This window comes from Dendrobates tinctorius, unplaced genomic scaffold, assembly GCF_039654945.1.
Source record: "Dendrobates tinctorius isolate UK_male_01 unplaced genomic scaffold, ASM3965494v1 ptg000046l, whole genome shotgun sequence".
Classification (NCBI taxonomy): Eukaryota; Metazoa; Chordata; class Amphibia; order Anura; family Dendrobatidae; genus Dendrobates; species Dendrobates tinctorius.
In genome coordinates, this window is record NW_027361714.1 from 4,293,258 (window position 1) to 4,319,104 (window position 25,847).

The 25,847-nt window shown below is 40.7% G+C and overlaps 1 protein-coding gene across 1 annotated transcript in view; it reads right to left on the reverse strand.

The window, feature by feature from the left end:
• HIVEP2 (HIVEP zinc finger 2) overlaps positions 1-25,847 on the reverse strand; it is a 261,592-nt gene that overhangs the window by 44,943 nt on the left and 190,802 nt on the right. The window contains exon 4 of the mRNA XM_073575665.1: positions 5,131-5,176. The gene's annotated coding sequence lies outside the window, so the exon portion shown is untranslated. The remainder of the gene's footprint in view (positions 1-5,130; positions 5,177-25,847) is intronic.

Sequence of the window (25,847 nt, forward strand, 5' to 3'; positions counted from 1 at the left end):
ACACACGGACCACACATGTGACTTGCGAGAAATACGCACCCGGTGTCTTTTAGCAAAGCCGGCAATTCAGTGCGCTATACAGTAAGCTCACACTGACAGGTTTAATAAAGAAACGAAAGAATAGATATATACACATAGAATACTGTATATATATATATATATATATATATATATATATATATATATATACATTCTATGTGTCTATATCTATTCTTTGGTTTGTGTTATAAACCCTGTCATAGGGCTCCATTATATGTCCATTTTGCAAGCCTGCGAGAAAATCTCGCCATACGGATGCTTACATGCGCAAAATACGCGACCACACCTTGCTTATGGATGACATACGGAGCACTGTTTAGGGGCCATTCATCCGTATTACACATGTAAAATACTGACCGTATTTTGCGTCGGTTAGTATGACCCCAGCCTTAGAAGCTCTCTACTCTACATTCATTAACTGCATCTGTTTGAATTCATTACCTGTATAAAAGACACCTGTCCACACACTCAATCACAATCCACAAGGTTGGGATGGGCTACAGGAGAATAGGCAATCAGCTTGGTGAGAAGCTGTTGGCACAATTATTAGAAAATCGAAGAAACACAAGGTGACTGTCAGTCTTCCTCGGTCTTGGGCTCCATGCAAGTTCTCGCCTTGTGGGGTAAGGATGATTCAAAAAAGGTAAAAAATAAGCCCAGAACTACACTGGACAATGACCTTAAGAGAGCTGGCACTACAGTCTCAAACATTACGTCACCTCTCTGCTGTCCAAATCCCATAGTGTCTATCAGTCATAATCTCCTTCTCATCACGTTTCCTAAAACTCATCATCTTTCCTCCATCTCACTCAACCCTCCTACCCAATCTATTGATCACAATAAATGACATCACACTTTTCTCTGCATTACAAGTTTGCTGCTTGAGTGTAACCTTTGATTCCATCCTGTCCTTCAAAACATGCATTGAAGCCCTTACCACCTGCCGCCTTCAACTCAATAATAATAATTTTTATTTATATAGCGCCAACATATTCCGCAGCACTTTACAATTAAGCAGGGACATGAACAGACAATAAATTCAATACAAGTTAAGACAATTTAAACAATGACATTAGGAGTGAGGTCCCTGCTCGCAAGCTTACAATCTACAAGGAAATGGGGGGGGGGGGGACAAAGTAGGTGAAAATTGCTTGTTATTTCAGGTCTGGCAATTAAAATAAATAGGGATTTTCATACAAAGCTTCATGATCCGGTCATCAGCCCGTGTGTTTAAGTGCAATAGTCAAGTATCAAGTGCAGTTATCGTGTGCACAGAGGGTGTGGAGACAGATGAATGGTAGGATGCAGATTCAGAATAATATTTGGAAGGAAGGAACAAGGCAAAGTTAGTTTACTGAGTAGTTGATGTGGTAGGCTTGTTTGAAGAGATGGGTTTTCAAAGCACGCTTGAATAGGTCGGGGCTAGGTATCAGTCTGATCGTCTGGGGAAGTGCATTCCAGAGAGCTGGCGCAACATGAGAGAAGTCTTCGAGACGGAGGTGCGGGGTTCGGATTACGGGGGATGTTAGTCTTAGGTCATTTGTAGAACGGAGGGCACACGTGTAGGGCGATAGACAGAGATGTGAGAGGAGATATAAGGCGGTGCAGAACTGTGGAGAGCTTTGTGGGTGAGAGAGATGAGTTTATACTGGACCCTGTAGCAAATAGGTAGCCAGTGTAATAACTGGCACAAAATGGAGGCATCGGTGAAGCGGCTGAACAGAAATATGACCCTGGCTGCCGCATTCAAGATGGATTGGAGAGGAAAAAGTTTGGTAAGAGGGAGACCGATCAGAATAAAGTTGCAGTAGTCCAGACGAGAACGAATAAGAGCGACAGTAAGAGTCTTAGTAGTTTCAAAGGTGAGAAAAGGTTGGATTCTATAGATGTTTTTAAGATACAGGTGACAAGAGCGAGTGAGTGATCGGATATAGGGAGTAAAGGAAAGTTCGGTGTCGAATATGACCCCAAGACAGCAGGCATGCTGCTTGGGAGTTATGGTTGAACCCTCCAGGGTTATTTCGATGTTAGGTAGATTGAGGTTAGTAGAGGGGAGAAACACAAGAAGTTCAGTTTTGGAGAGATTTAGTTTCAGATAGAGGGAGGACATGATGTTAGAGACAGCAGACAGACAATCCTTGGTATTTTGAATTAGGGTAGGGGTGATGTCAGGGGAAGAAGTGTATAATTAAGTGTCATTAGCATAGAGATGATACTGGAACCCAAATCTGCTGATTGTTTGTCCTATAGGGGCAGTGTATAGAGAGAAGAGGAGAGGGCCTAGGACTGAGCCCTGCGGGACCCCGATAGTAAGGGGGAGAGGAGAGGAAGAGGAGCCGGCAAAAGATACAGTGAAGGAGCGGTCAGAGAGGTAAGAGGAGAACCAGGAGAGGGCTGTGTCCTTGAGGCCTATAGAGCGGAGCATAGTGAGAAGGAGCTGGTGATCCACAGTGTCAAATGCGGCAGAGAGATCCGGGAGAATCAGCAGGGAGCAATGACCTTTCGATTTAGCTGTTTTTAGATCATTAGAGACTTTACTTTAGTGAGGGCAGTTTCAGTGGAGTGTAAATAGCGGAAACCAGATTGTAAGGGGTCGAGAAGAGAGTTATCCGAGAGATAGCGGATTAGACGGGAGTGGACCAAGCGTTCCAGGAGTTTAGAGATGAAGGAAAGGTTAGAGACAGGTCTGTAGTTAGCAGTGCAGTTCTGGTCCAGGGATGGCTATTTAAGTAAAGGGGTCATGATGGCATGCTTAAATGAGGAGGGAAATAAGAGAAAGGTTAAATATTTTAGTCAGGTGAGTGGTGACCACTGGTGAGAGAGATGTGAAGGCATGGGGTCACTGTTGCAGGTTGTAGGCCGAGCAGAAGCGAGGAGCTTGGAAACTTCTTCTTCTGAAACAGGCTCAAAGATGTCTAGTGAGCTTGAGGTGTGGGTGGCAGGGAAAGGGATCCAGTCACTGAGGAGATTGGGCTGAGATATCCTGATGGATGTGGTTGATTTTTTCTAGGAAATAAGTGGCCACATCCTCACCACTGAGGTTGGTGATGGGGGCCTGTACTTTAGGTTTCAGGAGGGAGTTTAAGGTTTAAAAAAGTAGTTTTGGGTTGTTGGATAGTGAGGTGATGAGGGTGGTGAAGTAGGATTGTTTGGCCAGATTAAGGGCAGAGTTATAGGTTTTGAGCATGAACTTGTAGTGGATGAAGTCTTCTGATAAGAGAGATTTTCTCCACTGCTACTTTGCACACCTTGAGCAGCGCTGAAGAAAGCGTGTTTGCATTGTGTGCCAGGGCTGCCATTGTCTGTGTCGGGTCTTTCTGCGTGTAGAAGGTGCTGCTTCATCTAGGTCATTCTTCAGTGTATTATTGAAGTGTGACAATGCTAAGTATGGACAGGAGAGGGAGGAGATGGGGGTTAAAGATGTGTAGAGATTGTCCATAAGCTGCTGGGTATTAATGGTATGTGTATTCCGATAAGTGTGGTAAATGGGGGTGTCCCGGGTGTGGAGACAATTCTTAACAGAGAAGGAAAGTAGGTTGTGGTCCGAGAGCGGGAGAGGGGAGTTAGTAAAGTCGTGCGGCGAGCCGGGACGGGAGAGAACCAGGTCCAGAGTATTCCCGTCCTCATGTGTAGGAGAATTAGTAAACTGTGAGAGGTCAAATTAAGAATTTAGAGAAAGAAGATGAGAGGCAGATTGGGAGAGGGGATCATTGATGGGGATGTTAAAGTCTCCCATGATGAGGGTGGGGATGTCACAGGATAGAAAGTGAGTAAGCCAGGTGGCGAAGTGGTCTAGAAACTGGCGGGAGGAGCCTGGAGGGCGATAAACAACCGCCACTCGTAAGGAGAAGGGCTTAAAGAGTCTGACAGCGTGGACTCAAAAAGCATACATCGTATCATGCTGCAGTGCAGGCCCCGCCGCCAGCGCCTGTATGATGCATGTCATTTTTTTAAAAACGAAAGTATATTCAGTAAATAAAATAGGGGGCAGGTCACTGAAGGATCAGTGACCTGTCTTAAGCCCATACAGATGCGTATGTAAGCACAGCACCACATAAAGCCCCGCCCACAGGCCGCCCCGATGCAGGAGGATCTCATTAATTGAAAACTACAAATACAGATTAAACAACCACAAGGTGGATTTCATTAACCCAAGTATCATTTTTATCAGAATAACGGCAACAACCTGACACTGTCTGTAGTTTACTGAGCACAATCCTGCTGACAGGTTCCCTTTAAGCCACTGTAATAGATTTTGGGCCTCTTCTAACTGACTTGTCTACATTTAAAAGTATAGATGACATTAGTAAACATACTGTAGTATAAAAATCTTAAAACCAAGTTGTATGTTGTAATAGTACTTTACCTAAAATGCTACAATTCTGCATTGAAAGGCTTTGGTAAGAAAGTTAATATTAATTTTAATAATTTTAAAGAGATAATTAAACTAAATATATTTCAGATAAGTTTATTAAGTAGATCTAAAGTCAGTCTGGGGGAGTGAAGTAAGCCACTGCCATAATCATTTGGCAGATTATTATCTTCCAGCAAAACAAAGGGATCGGGCAATGGAATTCCAACTGACTAATCCTTATCTCCCCCCACATCATCTATCAGGAGTGAGTCAGAAGGTCCCAATACACATCAAATGGTCAACCTCTCATGCAGATGCTGACGGAATCCTGACAAGTTTGTAAAGTGATCAGGTAAATTTCAGCAAAGTATGTGATCTTTAAAAAAATATGTACCCTGTTATCCAGTATCAACTCAGCCTACGGTATATCATACTTGTTACTTTACAGCAAGCCCATTTTTGAAACCTTTACCCAATCAGGAAATGTTTGGGTACTTTTATACCACTATAGTAACATTTTTCAAGCTATTTAACTCCATTGATCCACTAAATATTAAAGTATGCACCCAAGATATGAACCGTGACATAAACTTCAGAGAAGGCAGACAATGAATAATACACAGCATAAATCTTACACGTAGAGTACTTTCACTATTACATCCTGGGTGAAATAGAATAGATTCTACACAATATCTGCAGTCATCAAGGACATGAAAAAAGAAGGTTTTTGTATGTACCTGTTCTTTTCAGAAATATCATACACATGGCTGCTTGTGATCTTGCCTGTAGAAGAAAAGAAAAAGTGGTCAGAAGTTTAGCACTTGACACAGGAAAGAAGCCTTGAGATCGTAAACGGATGGGACAATACTAAACTTTTGAATTCCCTCACACGTAAGTTTTTGGGCAGACCTCATGTTTGCATAATGAAAATCATGCGCCCAGCTGCCAAGAATAACAAGAACAGGAAATGAGCAGTGAAAGCTCTTTGCTCTCGACAAGACTGCTCGTCACCTGGCGTTCTCTGCACCTTTCTATCAATGCAGCCATTTAATACAGTGAGGAGGTTTGTATATACCGCCTCATAATGTAATACTGGTTAGACAGTAAACTGAGAAGGTTATATCACATTGTTCTTCACCTAGAAATTGAAAGAGTGGTGTGAAAAAATTATGATACAGGGAAGGAAAAAGTTGATCTAGCTTCTGATCCACAGTTCAAGGAAAAGTGATAAAATCAAGAAGTCTTGATTCAATGAAGTCTAGATACCATACGCATTTCGGACCAAGTCTAAGACGCACTTGTGTTCGAAACGCGTAATTTTCTGTGTCCACCCTGTCATAAAGGATGTTTGTTTCCTGTATTTTGTATTTTTGATTCTTTCTACTGATTTTGAACTCTTCTGGAAAAAAGACTTCATGATTTTACCACGTCTCCTTGAACTGTGGATCAGAAGCTGGATCAACTTTTTCCTTCCCTGTGTCTAACGCTGTGTGGTGGCATGGATCATGGCTTTCTGTGCAGATCGAACTACATTGAGGGGTGAGTTGTTTTTTTACTTTTTTCTATTCACAAAAAATTATCACACATTATTACACAATATATAATGGCAATAAACAGAAGTAGAGAGGATTTCCACATTTCCGTCAGTCGTATATTAAAATTCACAACTGTTTGTTTTCGTCATACTGGACACTTTCCAACAGTGATTACAGAAAGTACAGATGAAGTAGCTGACACTTTTGAATTATCCTCTCTGTAAATGGTCACTTTGATATTACTGAACATGATCACAAAATTACTGCATTTCCTCTTATAACTTATCCAAAGAAATAAAACCTGGCCTAAAAAAAAACAATATGTTTGAAAGGAAATCAAGAAGAAATACTAAACTTTGGGTACTGCTCTACTGATTTACTAATATGTGACCAATATTAGGATTATTAAAAATTTGCAAAAAATTTGTAAAAATTTAAAATTTTATGCAGGTGACTGGAGATCTTGTCATGATTTCATGACCATTAATAGACTAAATTCTGCAAATGGGTTGTAATAAAACCAGTCTACAGCATAAAACATGCCAAGCTTGGAGACCACACTGAATGTGCAGTAGGAGTAATCATATAAAGAGAGCACGACACTCAGGAATAGTTTGGTTGTTGGTGCTCAAGTCGGGTATCCAACCCATCAATCAAAAATGACAAAAATCTTGGCACTCAATATGTGAAATATTCAGACACTTTTATTTTGTGCATCCAGACAGAAAGGTTTAAACGTTTTCGGTCCAACATAGGACCTTCATCAGAAAAATCTCGTTTACTGAAATAGATAAATCCTTGCAATGGTAGCCAAAAGAAGGACAAAGTAGAGAGTCTGGATGGCCAGTGGAAATGTTAAATGGCTGGCGTCTGGAAAGCGTATGTGGACTGAGCCGTCCAAAATTAGAACAGGCAGCTGTACAACGTAGGGCTTCAGAAAAGGGACCTCTAGGGTCACTAAAATAAGGAGTGAAGACAGCGCTGATAGCAGTGGGTATACAACCTCTAGAATTGAATTGCGCCCACACAGGGCAGCCAAACCACAGACCAGGGCTTCACCAGCGCAATTCAATTCTTTTGGCTATCATTGCAAGGATTTATTTATTTCAGTAAACGAGATTTTTCTGATGAAGGTCATATGTTGGACCGAAAACGTTTAAACCTTTCTGTCTGGATGCACAAAATAAAAGTGTCTGAATATTTCACATATTGAGTGCCAAGATTTTTGTCATTTTAAGTAGGAGTAATCAGATTGACATCAATTTATCAGATTACTCTCAATGCGATTTCCTTATAATTTACTGCCTAACTTTACATTATAGGAAGCCGAAGTTTTAATGATGTGACCATTACAGCGGACTCGGAAACCCATCACATTATATAGTTATATAATTTTTGCATTCCAAAATAAAGACAGCAAAATTAATGTGTATAAATATTGACATAAAACTCATTATTTGCAGATACATTAATCAGAAGTCTTCGGTGTTGTCACAGGGGTTAAACAGATCATTGAAAATGATCTGCAATGTACTGGGAAAATGTAGTAACTCCAGAGCTGATCTTCCTTGAGAACCACATCAACACCTTTTTTCAGCAAAGAAGTTGTGGAGAAAGCTGTTGGTGCATACTTATCTCCTCTAGATGTAAAATATTCACAGAGATACACAACCTGATTTAGAAGGCCTAGTGCTGAAAAGATGAAGAAATCTTGACATAGGAGCTAAATTCTACTAAAACCAGTAACTTATGTTTAAAGGACATTGATCAGTCTCTCATCGGAGTGCAGTGTCTGTTGGGGCATCTGGAGATCAGAAACCCACATTGTGATAATGTAACCTATGAGGAAGCCATTCATTGGGTACTGATTTCTAGTACACAGATATCACCATAAGGGCTCATTCTCACGATTCTCGTGCGAGTCTCTCGCATAAACACCTGGCACTGCCGCCGGCACTGGGACCGGAGTGTGCGGCTGCATAGATATACAGTACATGTAGCCGCACGCTCCGGTCCTGGTGCTGGCGACTGGGCCAGGTTTTCATGCGAGAGACTTGCGTGAGAATCGTGTGAGTCTCTCACAAGAATGAGAAAATTTTCAGTATTCCCTGATAATCCTTAACCCCTACACCCCAGGGCGATTTTCTGCTTTAAATCCAAGTGCAGTGAAATCTCAAAAAAAGTACAATTCCACAATTGTTTTCTGGGTTTTTTATTTAAAATGTTCACTATATGGTAAAACGGCCCTGATATTATGATTCCCCGAGGTCAGTACGCAGATACCAAACATTTAAAGTTTAATATTTTTTTAAGTGATGAAAAAAATTCCGACATTTGTATGAGAAAAAGTTTTTGCGTTTGTAGCCATTTTCCGAGACTCGTAGTGTTCTCATTTTTCAAGATCTGGGTCTGGGTGAGGGCTTATTTTTTGAGCCCCGAGCTGACGTTTTTATTGATACCATTTTGGGGTAGATACAATGTTTTGATCGCCTGCTGTTGCATTTTATTGCAATGATGCGGTGACCACTATTTTATATAGTGGCAAGAAATGATACAATGATGCTGCACATAGAATCCATTACTCAACGACCTAGGTTCATAATTCGATTTCTCTACCTTATACACATGCATGATAGGAGTCAGATGAACATATTAGTATGTTTAAGAGTTGTAAGAAAACAAGGAATAAAGAAAGCCCAGGAAGATTATATAGCCTAGCATTACTTGAATCATATGGCCCCTGAAACAGGGTAAGTAACACATTGGGTGGCATTCTAACTACCTGTGTCTTCTTTGTGTGCATCAGCAATATTGTGTGCCCCCTACTGCAGGGGTCTCAAACATGCGGCACTTGAGCCGCATGCGGCCCGAGGCTGCTTCATGTGGCCCGTAGACACCGGAGCTACCATGATGATTACGGCTGGGTTCTGAGGACTGCCGACGTCAGCAATTCTTTTCAGTTGAATTTATATCGGCACTGACACCAGTTCTCTGCGCAGTAATACCAATACAAGCTACCGGCCAATTAGAGGCCAGCAGCTGATATTAGCAGGCCGGCACTGCATTGGCTACGGAGAACACTGTTCACCAAGGGAGAGGAGGTCAGGCGATTTTTTTTTATGTGTATGCTGATCAGAATGAGGACATTACTACAAGAAGGGGACCAGGATGGGCACATTACTACAAGATAGGGAACAAGCATTATTATAATGCTTGAATCCTTTGTCACACAACCTGCGAATTTTCAGAAAAGGTTAATGTTTCACTAATAACCTGTTATGGAGTGTGCTCTTTATTGCTGTGTTTCACCTTTTGGGCGATTTCTAATGTTATCTTTTGCATATGGCGTTATTTATAGGGCCCTTTCTACACTGCAGTGGTACTTTCTCAGATTCCTGCATTTAATATGTGCTGCAGGTGCAGCAAGTAAAAGGTTTTGCTTCTTCAGATATAGGCTCTGAAAGTATGGTGATCGGGCTACAAAAGGATGGCGACGCGCACGTGCACGTGCACCACACCTGAGTCTCCTGCTTCTTGCCGACGGCCTCTATCATTTGTGGCATGTGAATATGACGTCATCAGGGGGGTTTTCCTCCATGCACGCCACAACTGAGTGCTGAAAGCGGCTGCACCTGAGACCCGGGGGTGGCGGTGATGTACGCGACGGAGGATTGGCCCATGACTGGGTGGGTTTACTATATAAATCAAACAGGTCTCAAGTCATGACACACACAATTTCCTTGAAAAAGCTAGAAAGGCGAAACGTACGTCGGACTCCAGGAATTCTGTGAACAGGCGATTATATGGGTATGTGCTCATGTTATATGTGATTACCAGCATGGGGATTTTTTCCTCTATATGGCACTTTACAGACCACTATGGGTCTAGGTGCATATATGCTTACATGCTGATATATTTTTGCACTTTACCATTACCTGTATCCATTCCTTTATTCCTGTATTTGTGTGTATTTCACTTGGGTACATATTCCTTCCTCTTACTTGTATTTTGTTTGTCTATTTATCTATGATATGAATTTACTTAATAAAATTTATTTTTTATTTATGATATATTTCTCTTTCTGAGTGGTGTGTTCAGGATACTTTGTATCCACTTTTTGGTCTATGTATTTCACACGCCCCTGTACTTTATGCATGCTGGGAAGTCCTTTATGGTGAAGGTTCCCCTACCGCATTAGTATGTTGTTGGACATTTCTGTGGGTGAAGATAGGGAACAGGATGGGAACATTACTACAACATGCTGACAAAGATGGGCACATTACTATAAAATTGGTACCAGGATGGGAACTTTACTATTTACTATAAGATGGGGACCTTACTGCAAGATACGGACCAGGATTGGACATTACTACAAGATGAGGACCAGGATGAGGGCATTACTATAAGAAGGGGACCAAAATGGGGATATTGCTACAAGATGGGGTCCAGGATGGACACACTACTACAAGATGGGGACCAGGATGTGGACATTACTATGAGATGGGGACATTACTAAAAGATGGGGACCAGGATGGGCACATTACTACAAGATGGGGACCAGGATGGGGATATATTACTACAAGATGGGGATCAGGATGGAGGACATTACTACAAAATAAGGACCAGTATGTGAACATTGCTATAATATGAAAACATTATTACAAGATGGAAACCTAGATGGGCACATTACTACAAAATGAGAACCAGGATGGGCACATTACTATAAAATGGAACATCACTACAAGTTGGGGACATTACTATAAGATCTTGGTCCGAAATTTTACATGTTGCTACTTGTAAGTCAAAATTACAATATGTGGCCAATTAAGGGACACAAAAAGGAAATAAAAAATGTAAAAATGTAAAAAAAAATGAAATAAAATATGAGAAAATTTTTTTGACAATAAAATGCTGTTTTATATATAAATTAAAGTGAACAAAAAAGTGAAAGTTTTTTAATTGCCGCACCCAAAATGACTAAAGCTATATAATTACCATAAACCCATGCAATGCATGCCTTTTAAAAGAATAAAAAAACAAGCCAAAATGATCAAAATGTGAATAGAAAAAATTTAGTATCACAAAAAATCTCATCTTGTCCTGCAAAGAATGCAGCCCTTCAAATTCACATTTTTTCTATGTGCGGCCCATATACCCAGCTGAGTTTGAGACCCCTGCCCTATTGCTATAGTTGTATAACTTGTATGAAAATATTACCCAGGTACGATTCTTACCCATGACCCTATCTTACAAAGTGACAAATCCAGGCTTCGAGGAATTCTACAGTAAAATAACAAAGCAAATATTATATTGCTACAAACTGTTAATAAGGCACTTGGTCTAGAGAAATATGAAGACATGACACTAGTCTCCAGAGGTCGCAAATAAGTATGGTAATACGTATATTTTTGATATCTAAAGAGAAATAAAAGACATGTAACATATTCTCAGACTTAAGCCTCCAGTATAAATTGCTAAGTATAGCTAGGATGCCTTCCACTTGAATAACCAATGTGCTATTAAGACATATTAATGTTCTGGAATATTTGTGAAAATAAGCTCTGGTGACATTTCTACTTATTTTATAAGGTTAATGCATTAAAAGGAATGAGCAACTAATGAAACCCAAATATTATTGTAAGCACTTTGTGTCCACATTTATATTGGCTGACAAAGAGGAAGAAAAGTACATAAGTTTTATTGGTCACTGCACTGTTGTCCAAGACTGTACCCATTATAAGACGCTTACAAATGACTTCATTTCCTAACTGAAATCTGGAAAATCTGATAATAAACTCAACTTTGAGGGCAGAGATGCTGCTTTACACAGAAAGCGAATATGTCTTAAAACTGAAAGTGTATATAGTAATAATTCTAGAAATAAATTATATAACACAATCCATTGACATCATACAGTATATACATGGAGGCTTCTGTTACATAACAAGGGGGAACTGAGGTGAATAGAGATATGGAAGAAACGTGGCTCCTTTGGAGAAACAGGGGACCATCCTGAGTGGGTACACCTTGTCGCCGTGGGATGGGTTTTACGCTTTTTTTAATCAAAAAAGTGTCAATTCAGCGCCCAATGTTATTTACATGTACAGCCATTACTTCTTTATCTACCTACTGCATGGTATTTGTTCATTGCTTTTATCCAAGGTTTTGTCTGTTAAAGCCCACAGTGTGAATGTGCACCTAGATTTTTGAAAATGTGTCAGGGTAATGTAAAACTTGGAGGCAGGCTGACCAGAGGATAAAATAAAAAGCAATATACAGTTTAATTGGCGTAAAACAATATGAACCAAAATGGCAATTACATGTAAATAACTAAATAGTCATTTGCCTTATCTGTACATAATAATGTATGAACATACATTACCAAAAAAGCTTGTAAGGTCAGGCAGGCACCAACAAACATATCATATACAGTAGGGGAAATAAGCTTTTTAATCCCTTGCTGATTTTGTAAGTTTGCCCACTGACAAAGACATGAGCAGTCTATAATTTTAAGGGAAGGTTAATTTTAATATTGAGAGACAGAATATCAAAAATAAAATCCAGAAAATCACATTGTATAAATTATAAAACTTTATTTGCATTTTGCAGTGAGAAATAAGTACCAATCATTAAGAGATCTGGCTTCTACAGATCAGTTAGACGCTTCCAATCAACTCGTTACCTGCATTAAAGTCTTACATAGTCACCTTTATAAAAGACTCCTGTCCACAGACTCCAGTTATCAGTCAGACTCTAACCTCTACAACATGGGCAAGACCAAAGAGCTTTCTAAGCTGCTGCCTGATCTTTATTGTATGGTCTCATCAGGCTGTCTCCCAGTTTTCTATTATCCGTATGTAAGTGTACTTATAATATTTTTTAAGGCTATAATAAAGGTTTTTTTTTATATTTTACTATTATTTGTCCAGCACTTTTTACATATTGGCATTTTCGGGGCTTTTTTATGGTGCTATAGTGGATACTATAGAGTTCTTGTATGTGATATATAAATATTTCTTAAACAATACAAATTTAGTTCACATAATTGGATGAGCGAAGGGTGACATATGTTTTTTTATTTTTTTAAGTTTCCCTTCTTGCCTCGTTCAATAACATCAATCCTGGAGTCACAAAACTTGACTGTCTGTGAAAAAATGTTCAATGAACTTAAACAAGTCATAGTTTGATTGCAGTAGACCTATAGACTGGCTCTCGTAGTCCCCTTTTTGAGTGTCTCGGAAAGCCATGGTGTATCAGGAAAACGCATGAAAACAAGTCTTCAAAGAACTGGCACAGAATGAGTGCATGTATGGAAGCAACGTGATAGAATAGACACCAATTCTTAATATACATGGAGATTTCTGAATGATGCTGTATATACAGACACAGGAAGCGCATAAAGGAAGTAATACCATATAACATTTCAGTCACACACTAAAAGCCAAAACACCTTGGAATAATTGGAATAAAAACACATAGGGAGAAAAAGGAGATAAAGGAAAAAAAGAAATAAAAACAAGAAAAAGCTAAAGGAAAGAATTAAAACCTAACTTTGAAATAAGTGTTCTTATTAAGGAAAGAAAGATGAATGACGGAAAGAAACAGAGCAAACTATAAGACACTTTGTGTGGAGGGAAAAAGTACGAAAAGATTCATTAAAAAGCCAAATTTCTGTTGTAACACAATGCAGCAGGCCTACAAAGTGGGAGAAATCGTACATGGCACCACTGCAAATGCTGTTATGCAAACACTGGATGTGCTGTGTTACCTGTAAACACATAACGCTTCACATCCTATGTTTGCTTGGAGACAGGCGTGTTTGGTTGTAAATTTGCCAACCCTCTTTTGTGATTATTTTGGGGATTTTCTCATCACCCTGTGACTTGGTACATATTACAATTCAACAACTTTTACAACATAAAGGGGTTTTCTGACCCATAAAAACCACGCTCATGTGGCTGAAAATTTTTACAGCACCAGTCCACCACTTTTTTTTATTTTACCAGTGGAGTGGTGATTGTAATCTAGGGTCCCTGATCCTGCTCTTATGCTCTCCTGCCTGTGTCTTCCCCTTCTGTCCTCACCGCTCCAGAGGTTACAACTCAATACACATCTGTATGAATCTCATTCTGGCTCTCTAAGACTTTTGAGAGATTGTGACTTAACTTCTGACTTCCAGCTAGTGGCGATGCGGTACCGGAATAGCACTGATAAAAGGTGAAGATGCTGGAGGGTGAGTATACGACTGGGTGGCATGGACCTTACGTTAGAGGTACCACTGCAGTGCTGGAAAAAACTGCTGGAGTCATGCTTTAAGAAAGTATTCTAGTTGCAAGGATTCCCAGTCGGTTCATACTGTCATCCAGTGCCGGTAGTGTAGACACAAGGGATAACACAAATGGGCAGTCCTTGGCGCTAAACGACAAATATATGGCACTGGCAAGTAAGATCCAGTCCGCAGCTTGTAAACGTTGAAGAGGCCTCAAACTTTGCATGGGTGCTACAGCGTCTTCAAACAGCTAATTGGAGGGGGTGCTGATAGTCCCTTACCCATCTAATATTGATGACTAATCCTAAGAGTAAGACAATAATGTTAACAGACTGCATAAGGCCTTTAACATCTCATTGGATGGCTTGTAAGAAATGATAGTATTTGCCAAAAAAATTTAGAAATTCAGTTTAGGTCCCAAAAGCGAGTGTTTGAAATGTGTTGAGTTTCCCACCACTTCCTTTACAGCTTGATCAACCCTGTTGTGTGTTCATGATTATATAAAGTCCATTTTGTGATAATGATCTACTTTATTAGGATATCAATGAATACATGGCACTTTGGCAACTAGCAAGCTGCACCCCTGAAATGCCACCACTTTTCCAGTAAGCATAGAAAGGTACATGCCCAAGTATACCATTTATCCCCTTTTTAATGGAAAGAAGGGTGACTGCATTAAGAAGATATAATAATTTTTACTTAGTCAAAACCCTGCAAATTGTATTAATCTTGGATTCACTTCAGTCACAGCTGACATCTGGTCACCTCTATAGAATATTTGGAGTCTGACTTTTGGACGAAAAAGGGAAAAAATGGAACAAAAAATGTCAGTGTAATCTAAAAAAAAAATGTTACAACATGTCTGGCAAAGTCTGGTTGCCTTGAAATACACTGAAAACATTCATGTTGCTATTGTAGCATAATCCGGCACCTGATATAGTAACAAAGAGTGGGAGGACCAAAACTAATGAAATATTTGGGCTGAAAATGGCAGTATATCTAACATATTTGAACTGTCAAGTGATGTCCACATTTCATGCCTCAATATCACATACAGTAGAACAAACTAAGAATGGATGGAAAATGTTTCCCGAAAAGCATGGCGCATTCCCAGAGTCAAACTAAACACAGACTTATTTCCACAGGATGGCTATAAAACTCGTACATGGTGCCAAATTCATTTCTTTAGACACCTTCTTTACTGGCGAAAGAAGTTGGCCTGGCCCTGGCTAGTCTCCTATTGAACATGTTAATTGTATGTGTAAGATGCCAAGATACAAAGCATATGAACTGCGCTGGCTTATGTTCCCACCGCGTTCACGTGGACAAGACAAATATTTCTATTTTATGCATTACTATTGGGTACACATCTAAGGCTGGCTGCCAAGATCTGTTTTTGTGAGCTATGTGTGCATGTGTAATTCATCTTTTATGCTTCCAACATACAAATACCTCTAAGTGTAGCCTGCAAACTGGAAAGCAGTAGGCCAAGCATGCCAAAATTGTCACCTATGATGGGCTGTGACCCTCATGAATGACTCAAATTGTTTCCTGGAAAACCTCCTTTCCTTGGTACTATTACCTACTTCACAGTTTGCAGGAGGTCTACCTCTGATTTTGAGGCACATAACATGGAATTCTAGGGAGCTCCAACCATAAAATACAACTGGTCTGCTTCCCTATAAAGAATATTAGCAGTCTATATCCATCTGCAGATTATAGACGGGTCGAAAGTGCACGCAGATGATAGCTCCTAGCACTAAAGGGGAATGCCAATTCCATTAGCATGTTACAAAAGGAACACAGACTACATACTGTCCAAAAACGTCTATAGCTTGCTTATGGTGAAGTGAACAAAAGGAAGCTGAATTACAATATTTCAGGCCATTTCAAGTGAACATGTCAGCACAGTTAATAAAGGTGATCACACATTTTTAATGTGTTTTTTCGGTTGGCAGCTAAACATCCCAACCCCCCAGATATATGCACATTGGGATTGGGAAGATTAGCTGCCAACCACATGAACATATAGCCTCCAGTTCTTAAAAGTGTACAACCAACTTTAGTCACCATGCTGACATGTATGTGTGTTTTTGTAGGGAGAGGGAAGTAATCCTCAGCCAAACACTTGTTACAAGGTTTTTCCTCCTTTGATAACTTAAAGGGAATCTGTCAGTAGGATCTATCCCCCTTAACCATTTATATGGTCATGTAGGTCACAGAAAGTTGAATAAAATGATACCCTAATGTTTGCGATCCGATGTGTTATTCCGGAGAAATCCACATTTTTCTTAATATTTAAATGAGCTGGTAAGATCTATTGGTGGAACATAGATCTCACTGAAAATTGGCCAACACAGATTATTTTAAATGAAAGGGGGCGCTACCAGTGTGAGACATGTAATGACTGACAGTCTTCTCTCCTGATAATAATCTTTATTATATAGCGCTAACATATTCCGCAGCGCTTTAAGGTACTGTCACGTTATTTAAGGTACTTGTGACGTTATAGCGTCCCATAACGACATCGCTGTGTCTGATACTTACCTATGACCCGCTCCCCCCCGCTGGTTATTGCTGATTGCACGAGAACGTTCAGGACCGCTTCTCGTCGTCAGCTTCCTGCGGCACTTCCTGTGGAGAGACGAGCGTGAGGAAGCGGGATCGCCTAGTGTGACAGGTAAGTAGCGACCCCCGTCCCCAGCGATGTCGCTGGTGAGATCTGCCTGTGTGGCAGCTCACTAGCGACCACTTAGCGATGTACCAGCGATCCTGACAGTACCTTTAGAGTTTGCACACACTATCATCACTGTCCCCGAAGGGGCTCACAATCTATATTCCCTATCAGTATGACTTTGGAATGTGGGAGGAAACCCACGCAAACACAGGGAGAACATACAAACTCCTTGCAAATGTTGTCCTCAGTGGGATTCGAACCCAGGACTCCAGCGCTGCAAGGCTGCAGTGCTATCCACAGTGCCACTGTGCTCCTGATCTACATGTCTCACACTGGTAGATCAGTGTCCGTCCCATAGTCCTGAACAGCTCATTTACATATAAGGAAAATGCCAATTTCTCGAGTATAAAACATGCGATATCAAGGTAGAATTTTATTCAACTTTCTACGATCTACATACCCAAATAGACATTTTAGGAGGGTTGATCCTATTGACAGATGCCCTTTAAGGAGTCGTCATAGACTCCTTCAATAGCAGATATCAGCAGAGATTTAAGTGTACCCCACACACGTTAGATTGTCAGCCAGTCATAACAAAATGGGTGGGTGAATCCAACTTTGCTTTAATGTATATGGGTGCCATTAGTAGATGCAGTTAGAATGGTAGGACATATTAAGTAATGTCAAGGACTACATTTACGTGGTTCCAACCACTGGACTCTGCTGTAACAAGATAGAAATGTGTAATCTTATAAAATTTAGAAACAAGTTAAGAACGATAAATTTGTGAAGATACATGATAAGATCCAGAAAACTGATTGCAGAACATAAGAAATGTTCACTGCGTCCAAAACGCTGCCGTCTATTGAATGTAGGTGATTCCACATGTGATCACTGAACCGTGCGTATTTACCGCATTCAATACATTCTATTGCTGAAATTGATATGCTGCGGTCTGGAAAGACACATCGCATGTCAGTCTCAGCAGGTGATCTGCAGGCGTCTGCGGATGCAGAGTGGACATGGGATTTCTTGAAATCCCATCCATTATGCTGTAGTAGCTGGCAGCTGCGGGTTTGACATAAGTATGCAGAGTCAAACCCGCAGCAACACCGGATCATGGGCACATACCCTAATAAAATGACCGGAAACGCCAAGCATTACACCAGACATAGCATTACAGATTAGCAGATCTGAGGACTACTACATATGCAAAAACACCTTACTTGTGTAAGGGCCTGCTGTGTAACAATGTGTTCAGTTATTATTATGGAGCACCAGAAAACTCCACAGCGCATTAGTCCCTGTCTCTCAGTCTAATTCTCCATTGTCACGCACGTTCATGGCCCGATTTCATAGGAAGCCAATTAGCCAAATAACTAGATGATGTAGGCAACATCATTGCTTTGGGCCATTTTACGTATATGACTGACATGTATGCAATCAGCGGATGATTCTCTGACTTCTTTTTCTTCTGTGGGGCAATTTCAATTTGAGAAATACTGCATTGCTATTGAAATATCGAGAAAAAAAAATGTAGTTTATGCCAAATTTTACATCCTTCTGCTAAGTGGCCAAAGTGAGAGCCCAAAGACTGACCCTGGAGGTTACACAATGTGGGACTTGGGCTCCCGGTGGATTACCTCTGCTGTGTGTGGATTTGCTGCGTCCCAGGCAATGTGAACTGTGACATGATGCTGAGGAGCTGTTGGCTACAAGAGAAGACATAAAAGCTACATAAGATTTCTTGTGTCTCCTTACTGGAAAACAGCAAGGATTTATTTTTACCACATACATCTTCATGTTGGCAGCATAATGCCAGGACCCAATAATTTAATCTGAATGCAGCAATCAAACGTTCACAGAAACACTAACAATCAGGAGCTGAGCGTCATTAAATGCCATCATTACTCTTCTTGGGCCCTTTATTGACATGACTTCTACCAGACAGGAGAAAATGCTCCATCCATGACCACTAATTGTTCTAATTGAAGCGGAAAATGGACTCTGTGGCAAATGTAATCCTGTGCTCCTACCACATACCACAAAAAGAAGCAATAACATAATTACATTCTATAAATTGTCACTTTCTGTGGCTTTAAAGACAAATCTAAAAATCATAGACTAAACTAATCTACTATCCTTAATCTTAGGTCTATCCCAAGTTATACTGGTAGAAATAAGATGAATCTCACAGTACGACAACATTCTGATCACAAGGTATCCTGCTCATACGTCCTCCAGCAAGAGAATCTCTTAGGCCACGATCACATGTCTAGTAGCCAATGATTCCAACGGATCCAGCAGCAATCAGTTGCCAGAAAAGATGTGCAGACACGTTTCTGTCCAGCTAAAAAAATGACTTAAATTGGATCTGGGGTTTTTTAACACCAAAGTCAATGGAAAACAGATCCATTAATAAGCCATCCATTTTTCATTCATTTGAAAAGGATCCTTGTTGCTTACTGGATCCATTTCAAAATGGAGGAAAACGGGATGGCTAAATCAGTAGTTCCATTTTGCATAGACTTAAAAAAAAAAAAAAAAAAGGGTTTCGAGCTGAAGTCAGTTTTTATCAACGGATTGCTGCTGATCCATTCTGCCGGATCACTACTGGACTTGTGAACATAGCCTTAGTGACAGTTTTCTTTTGCCACAGTGCCTCCATAGGCACAATGAAGCATTACATAGTTAGCATTAAGGCTATGTGCCCACGCTAGCGTTTTTAAACGCTCAGGAAAAGGATCCCCTTTCCCAGAAACCGCGCGTCTTTTTCCGCGCGTTTTTTGCACGATTTTTGACAAGTTTTTGACACGTTTTTTAACACGCGATTTCTGGGAACATTGGGGATGGCTAAAAACGCTCAGCAATGCGGGAATTAATGAGCATGCTGCGTTTTTAGCCGCTAAGCGATTCCTGAGCGGTAAGAAACGCATGCATTGGCACAAAAAGCCAAAAACGCATGCTAATTAATTTGATGCATCTTTTAAGCATTTCTGCAGCGTCTGAGCCGGCTCAAACGCTGCGGAAACGCTTAACAAAACGCATCGTGGGCACACAGCCTTAAAAGGGTTTTCAAATCTAACAAAGTGATATTAAGGCATGCCCACATTCAGATCAGTGCGAGTCCTGAGGTTAGACCCCGACTGATTTTTGATGCTGCACATTTTTGCTGCAGCAAAAACTCAGCATTTTACACTTCCAGCAAAGTGGATGGGATTTATAGAAATCTCATGCCCACTGGGCTTCTTTGTTACTCAGTGTGAACTGACCTGCAGTGCTTCATATCTGCAACATGTCACTTTCTCTTGCGGGTATGCTGAATTTTATGTGCATATTTTCATCTTCCATTAGATGTGAAGATCTACTTAGAAAAAAGAAAGGGACTTGTATTTTTAGTGCATTTCCATTGATCTGAAACACACAAAAAAATGCATGTAATCCGTCCTGACTGTATCAATAAAGCTTTGTCAGTGGGTCATCAGTAATTGGTCAGTGTGTCATCAGTGTTTGGTCAGGGTGTCATCAATGGTTGGTGAGTGTGTCATCAGTGGTTGGTCAGGGTGTCATCAGTGGTTGGTCAGTGTGTCATCAGTGGTTGCTCAGGGTGTCATCAGTGGTTGGTGAGTGTGTCATCAGTGATTGGTCAGTGTGTCATCAGTGGTTGGTGAGTGTGTCATCAGTGGTTGGTCAGTGTGTCATCAGTGGTTGGTGAGTGTGTCATCAGTGGTTGGTCACTGTGTCATCAGTGATTGGTCAGCGTGTCATGTTTGGTCAGTGTGTTATTAGTGGTTGGTCACTGTGTCATCAGTGGTTGGTCAGTGTGTCATCAGTGGTTGGTCAGTGTGTCATCAGTGGTTGGTCAGTGTGTCATTAGTGATTCAACAGCGTGTCATCAGTGATTGGTCAGTATGTCATCAGTGGTTGGTCAGTGTGTCATCAGTGGTTGGTCAGCATGTCATCAGTGGTTGATCAGCGTGTCATCAGTGGTTGGTCGGTGTGTCATCAGTGGTTGGTCAGCGTGTCATCATTGGTTGGTCAGTTTGTCATCAGTGGTTGGTCAGTGTGTCATCATTGGCTGGTCAGTGTGTCATCAATGGTTGGTCAGTATGTCATCAGTGGTTGGTCAGTGTGTCATCAGTGGTTGGTCAGTGTGTCATCAGGGTTTGGTCTCAGTGTCATCAGTGTTTAGTCAGTGTGTCATCAATGTTTGGTCACTGTGTTATCAGTGGTTGGTCAGTGTGTAATCAGTAGTTGGTTAGTGTGCCATCAGTGTTTGGTCAGTGTGTCATCAGTGTTTGATCTCAGTGTCATCAGTGGTTGGTCAGTGTGTCATCAGTGTTTGATCTCAGTGTCATCAGTGGTTGGTCAGTGTGTCATCAGTGGTTAGTCAGTGTGTCATCGGTGGTTGTCAGTGTGTCAGTTTTTACCATCAGTAATTTTCACATAAGAATAAATAATCACAACGTTTTCCTATACATTACAATGTTACTCACACGGACTGTACACTGATGCAATCCATGTGTTGTCTGTGATTTGCACAGATCCATAGATTTCTATGGGTAGTCTTCATGTGTGATGCCCATAAAAAATGACCATAAAATGTTTCTGTGAATTTTTTGGCAAACAACTTGTCCCCAAAAATCATGGACATGTGAACAGTTCCACAGACTATAATGTGTCGTGAGAACTACAGATAGAACAAGTAAGTGAAACATGGAGTGTGAATGAGGCCTAAGAGTTGTCTTGGAGACCTCGCGTGGATTCAACATTTAGATCCTAACCAGCTTAAATAGCGGCAGTTATGTGAGGACATGAGAATGTCTTTGGCGACACAGGGTTTCCATGGCAACTGTGCACCTGGCAGAAAGGAAAGGAAACGTTGGCAATAACTGATGTTATCTTAGCAAACCGGTAAAGTATTAAAAACACAGATTTTCAGTTTTTAATGTGCAGACAGTGATTCTAAAAATACTTTCCGGTAGTGTCGCCCTATGCCAGGCCTGGTATAATCACTGACGTCCTTGGTTATTATTGCACTGCGGGCCTTACAGTAAGTTCTGCCCACAGGAAGGCGGAAGCTGAACATTTCCAAGCACGGCGTAACACAAACTGTTCTCACCACAGAGGACCTCACATTGGTCCTTGTGGTCTTCCATTACACACGGGCAGCCTTCTGCTCTGTACATGTAGGACATTATTTCGGCGATACACGTTAGTAGAGTACGTGACTCACATGTGAAACCAGCATGACCCTCGGCACAGAGGATGTTAGCTCACAGATTGCTTTCACTCCGTAGCTAGCACATAGCATGTGCACACCTCAAAACCTCCATCCAAACAGCTTGTCAAGGGCACTTCCTATCAGAAGTATCAGCGACCAAGCTGCAAAGAACATGGCACAGATGTCCACTCCATTATGAAAATTATAAAGTGGTGTATGTTTAATTTAAAGGGGATCTGTCACTTCCTAGGCTGCTTGCTGTAGTTTTGATAAAATCACTGTTCTATGAGCAGGAGATTACCATTAGAGGACTAGTAAACCTTCTGCCATGTAGTCCTCCATATTCATGAGCTCTGTATAACCCCACCACCACCACTGATTGTCAGCTTTCTGCCTATGCACAGTATATACAGATATCTGCCCATCAGAGGTGTGGGTGGGGTTATACAGAGCTCAGTGTTCAGAGAATCGGTAGATCTGCAGCAGATAAAACAGGCAATTTATCAAAACTGAAGCAAGCAACCCAGTAAGTGATATATCTCTGGTATCAGGCTGTTTAAAATGGGGTAGCAAAAACATAGTGACAGATTTCCTTTCATGAAATATTACTAAAAAAATATTAAAAAGGTAAATGAACAATTTATTACAATGTGGACCTACTTTCATGCTGTTCCTGCCCATCTTCTTCCTACATCCATCCGATATCATTGTGCATGAGGGGTTAAAATGCCCTCTACTCGTGACTAGTGGACACCATTCACAAACTTTTACTGAATTATACTCCGCAAAAACAAAAAATTAGCTATAAAACACGGTAGAAAACTATATACCCAATATGAAAACAATTCCCAATGTCACTCTTTAAAAAACGACCACCACAAGAAAAAAGAAAAATACTAATATATCTGTAACTAACTAATATATAATTAACCATATTACCTCACCACGATGCTAGGAGTGAACAAGTACATAGACAGTTCATAGAGATTTCCAATATCATGCTCATTTTCCAGTAAGGGAGTTCATTATTCATTCCCTATGCAAGGGTCAAGGCTAAACTCAGCAGCTTGTATGTATTGATCGTTGCCGTTCCAGCCACGCGTTATATTTACTCAATCTGGGTCATTCTGTCCATTAAAGGGACCCTGATATGTCAGATCTATTAGGTGTGACCTAACTGTAATACCCTGAATTGTATTATTGGGCTCGATTATATGCACTAAATACCAGATGGGGCTAAAAAAAATGCTGTCATCTGTAGCATAATCGCAGGTTTTACATGATTTTGTCAGTGCTGTAGATTTATAAGAAGGATCATATGTAAGCTGGGAAGTCTCAGATAGCAAAAGGGAATATGGAAAGAAAAAATACAGTAAAAGCTGAGAGGGTATATGTGTGTTACTGGTAAATGACCGGACAAGCAGTGGTTGTTTGTAAACCTCAAATCAATCTTATTGTTAAACTACGTGAAAATGTCAACAGATGTTGTGCAGAAAGTCAATGGCATCAGTGGAAAAGAATGGACTGAGCCAGCAAGAAATCGTCAGACACTACATGGAAAAGATGACTAAAAGCAAAGGAAAGGGATTAATAGAATAAAAAAAGCAGAGACTGGACAGAAAGATTCTACCCCCCGCAGATTATTCTCCTAGGCCGACGGGCACGGCTCCATGTAAGACTACCTTTACACATCCGTGTATGTCATACCATTCCATAGAAAGACACCAATTTTTTTATCACTTTTCTCACGTGTCATCCATTTTTTCCTCATCCTCTTCTTTCTCACTGTAGCAGGCTGACTATCTGAACTTTTTTATCCATTAATTCTTAAAGGGGTTGGCCACTAATAGGACAACCCGTTCTTGATCAAAATGTTTGGCCCCCAAAAAATAATAAAACCTATACTCACCTCCCATGCCGAGGCCATTCTCACGGTGTCGGCACTCGCTCTTTCGGGTTGCCGTGTGGTTGCTGTGACACGTGACAGTGGCACTCAATCAGTGCTGGCGTCACTGTCCCCACCTTCGGACAAATCGAACATGAAGAGGAAGTCCCCGCTACAGCTCATCTTGGACTTCCTTTTTCTGCTTAATTCGACAGGAGGTGGGAACAGTGATGCCAACATTGATTGAGTACCATCGTCACATGTCACATCAACGCACAGGAGTCAGGTAAAGCGACTGCCAAAACCACGGGAATGGTGCCAGCACGGTACAGTGCATTGCGAAAGCATTCAGCTCCCTGGAACTTTTCAACTTTTTCCCACATATCATGCTTCAAACATAAAGATACCAAATGTAATTTTTTGGTGAAGAATCAACAATGAATGGAACACAATTGTGAAGTTGAACGAAATTTATTGGTGATTTTAAATTTTTGTGGAAATTCAAAAACTGAAAAGTGGGGCGTGCAATATTATTCGGCCCCTTTACTTTCAGTGCTGCAAACTCACTCCAGAAGTTCATTGTGGATCTCTGAATGATCCAATGTTGTCCTAAATGACTAATGATGATAAATATAATCCACCTGTGTGTAACAAAGTCTCCATATAAATGTACCTGCTCTGTGATTGTCTCAGGATTCTGTTTGAAGCACAGAGAGCATCATGAAGACCAAGGAACACAACAGGCAGGTCCGTGATACTGTTGTGGAGAAGTTTAAAGCTGGATTTGAATACAAAATGATTTCCAAAACTTTAAACATCCCAAGGAGCACTGTGCAAGCGATCATAGACCTGGCTGTCCCTCTAAACTTCAATCTCAAACACAGAGAAGATGGATCAGAGATGCAGCCAAGAGGCCCATGATCACTCTGGATGAACTGCAGAGATCTACAGCTGAGGTGGGACAGTCTTTCCATAGGACAACAATCAGTCGTACACTAAACAAATCAAATCTGACCTTTATGGAAGAGTGGCAAGAAGAAAGCCATTTCTCAAAGATATCCATAAAAAGTGTTGTTTAAAGTTTGCAACAAGCCATCTGGGAGACACAGCAAACATGTGGAAGGTGTTCTGGTCACATGAAACCAAAATCGAATTTTTTGGTAACAATGCCAAACGATATGTTTGGCATAAAGGCAACACAGCTTATCACCCTGAACACACCATCCCCACTGTCAAACATGGTGGTGGCAGCATCATGGTTTGGGCCTGCTTTTCTTCAGCAGGGACAGGGAAGATGGTTAAAATTGATGGGAAGATGGATGGAGCCAAATACAAGACCATTCTTGAAGAAAGCCTGTTGGAGTCTGCAAAAGACCTGAGACTGGGACGGAGATTTTTCTTCCAACAAGACAATGATCCCAAACATAAAGCAAAAGGTTCACAAATAAAAGTATCCAGGTGTTAGAATGGCCAAGCCAAAAGTCCAGACCTGAATCCAATCAAGAATCTGTGGAAAAAGCTGAAAACTGCTGTTCACAAACTGTCTCCATCAAACCTCACTGAGCTCGAGCTGTTTGCCAAGGAACAATGGGCAAGAATTTCAGTCTCTTGATGTACAAAACTGACAGAGACATACCCCAAGTGACTTGCAGCTGTAATCGCAGCAAAAGGTGGCGCAACAAAGTATTAAGTTAAAGGGGCCGAATAATATTGCACGCCCCACTTTTCAATTTTTGAATTTCCACAAAAATTTAAAATAACCAATAAATTTCGTTCAACTTCACAATTGTGTTCCACTTGTTGTTGATTCTTCACCAAAAATTTACATTTGGTATCTTTATGTTTGAAGCATGATATGTGGGAA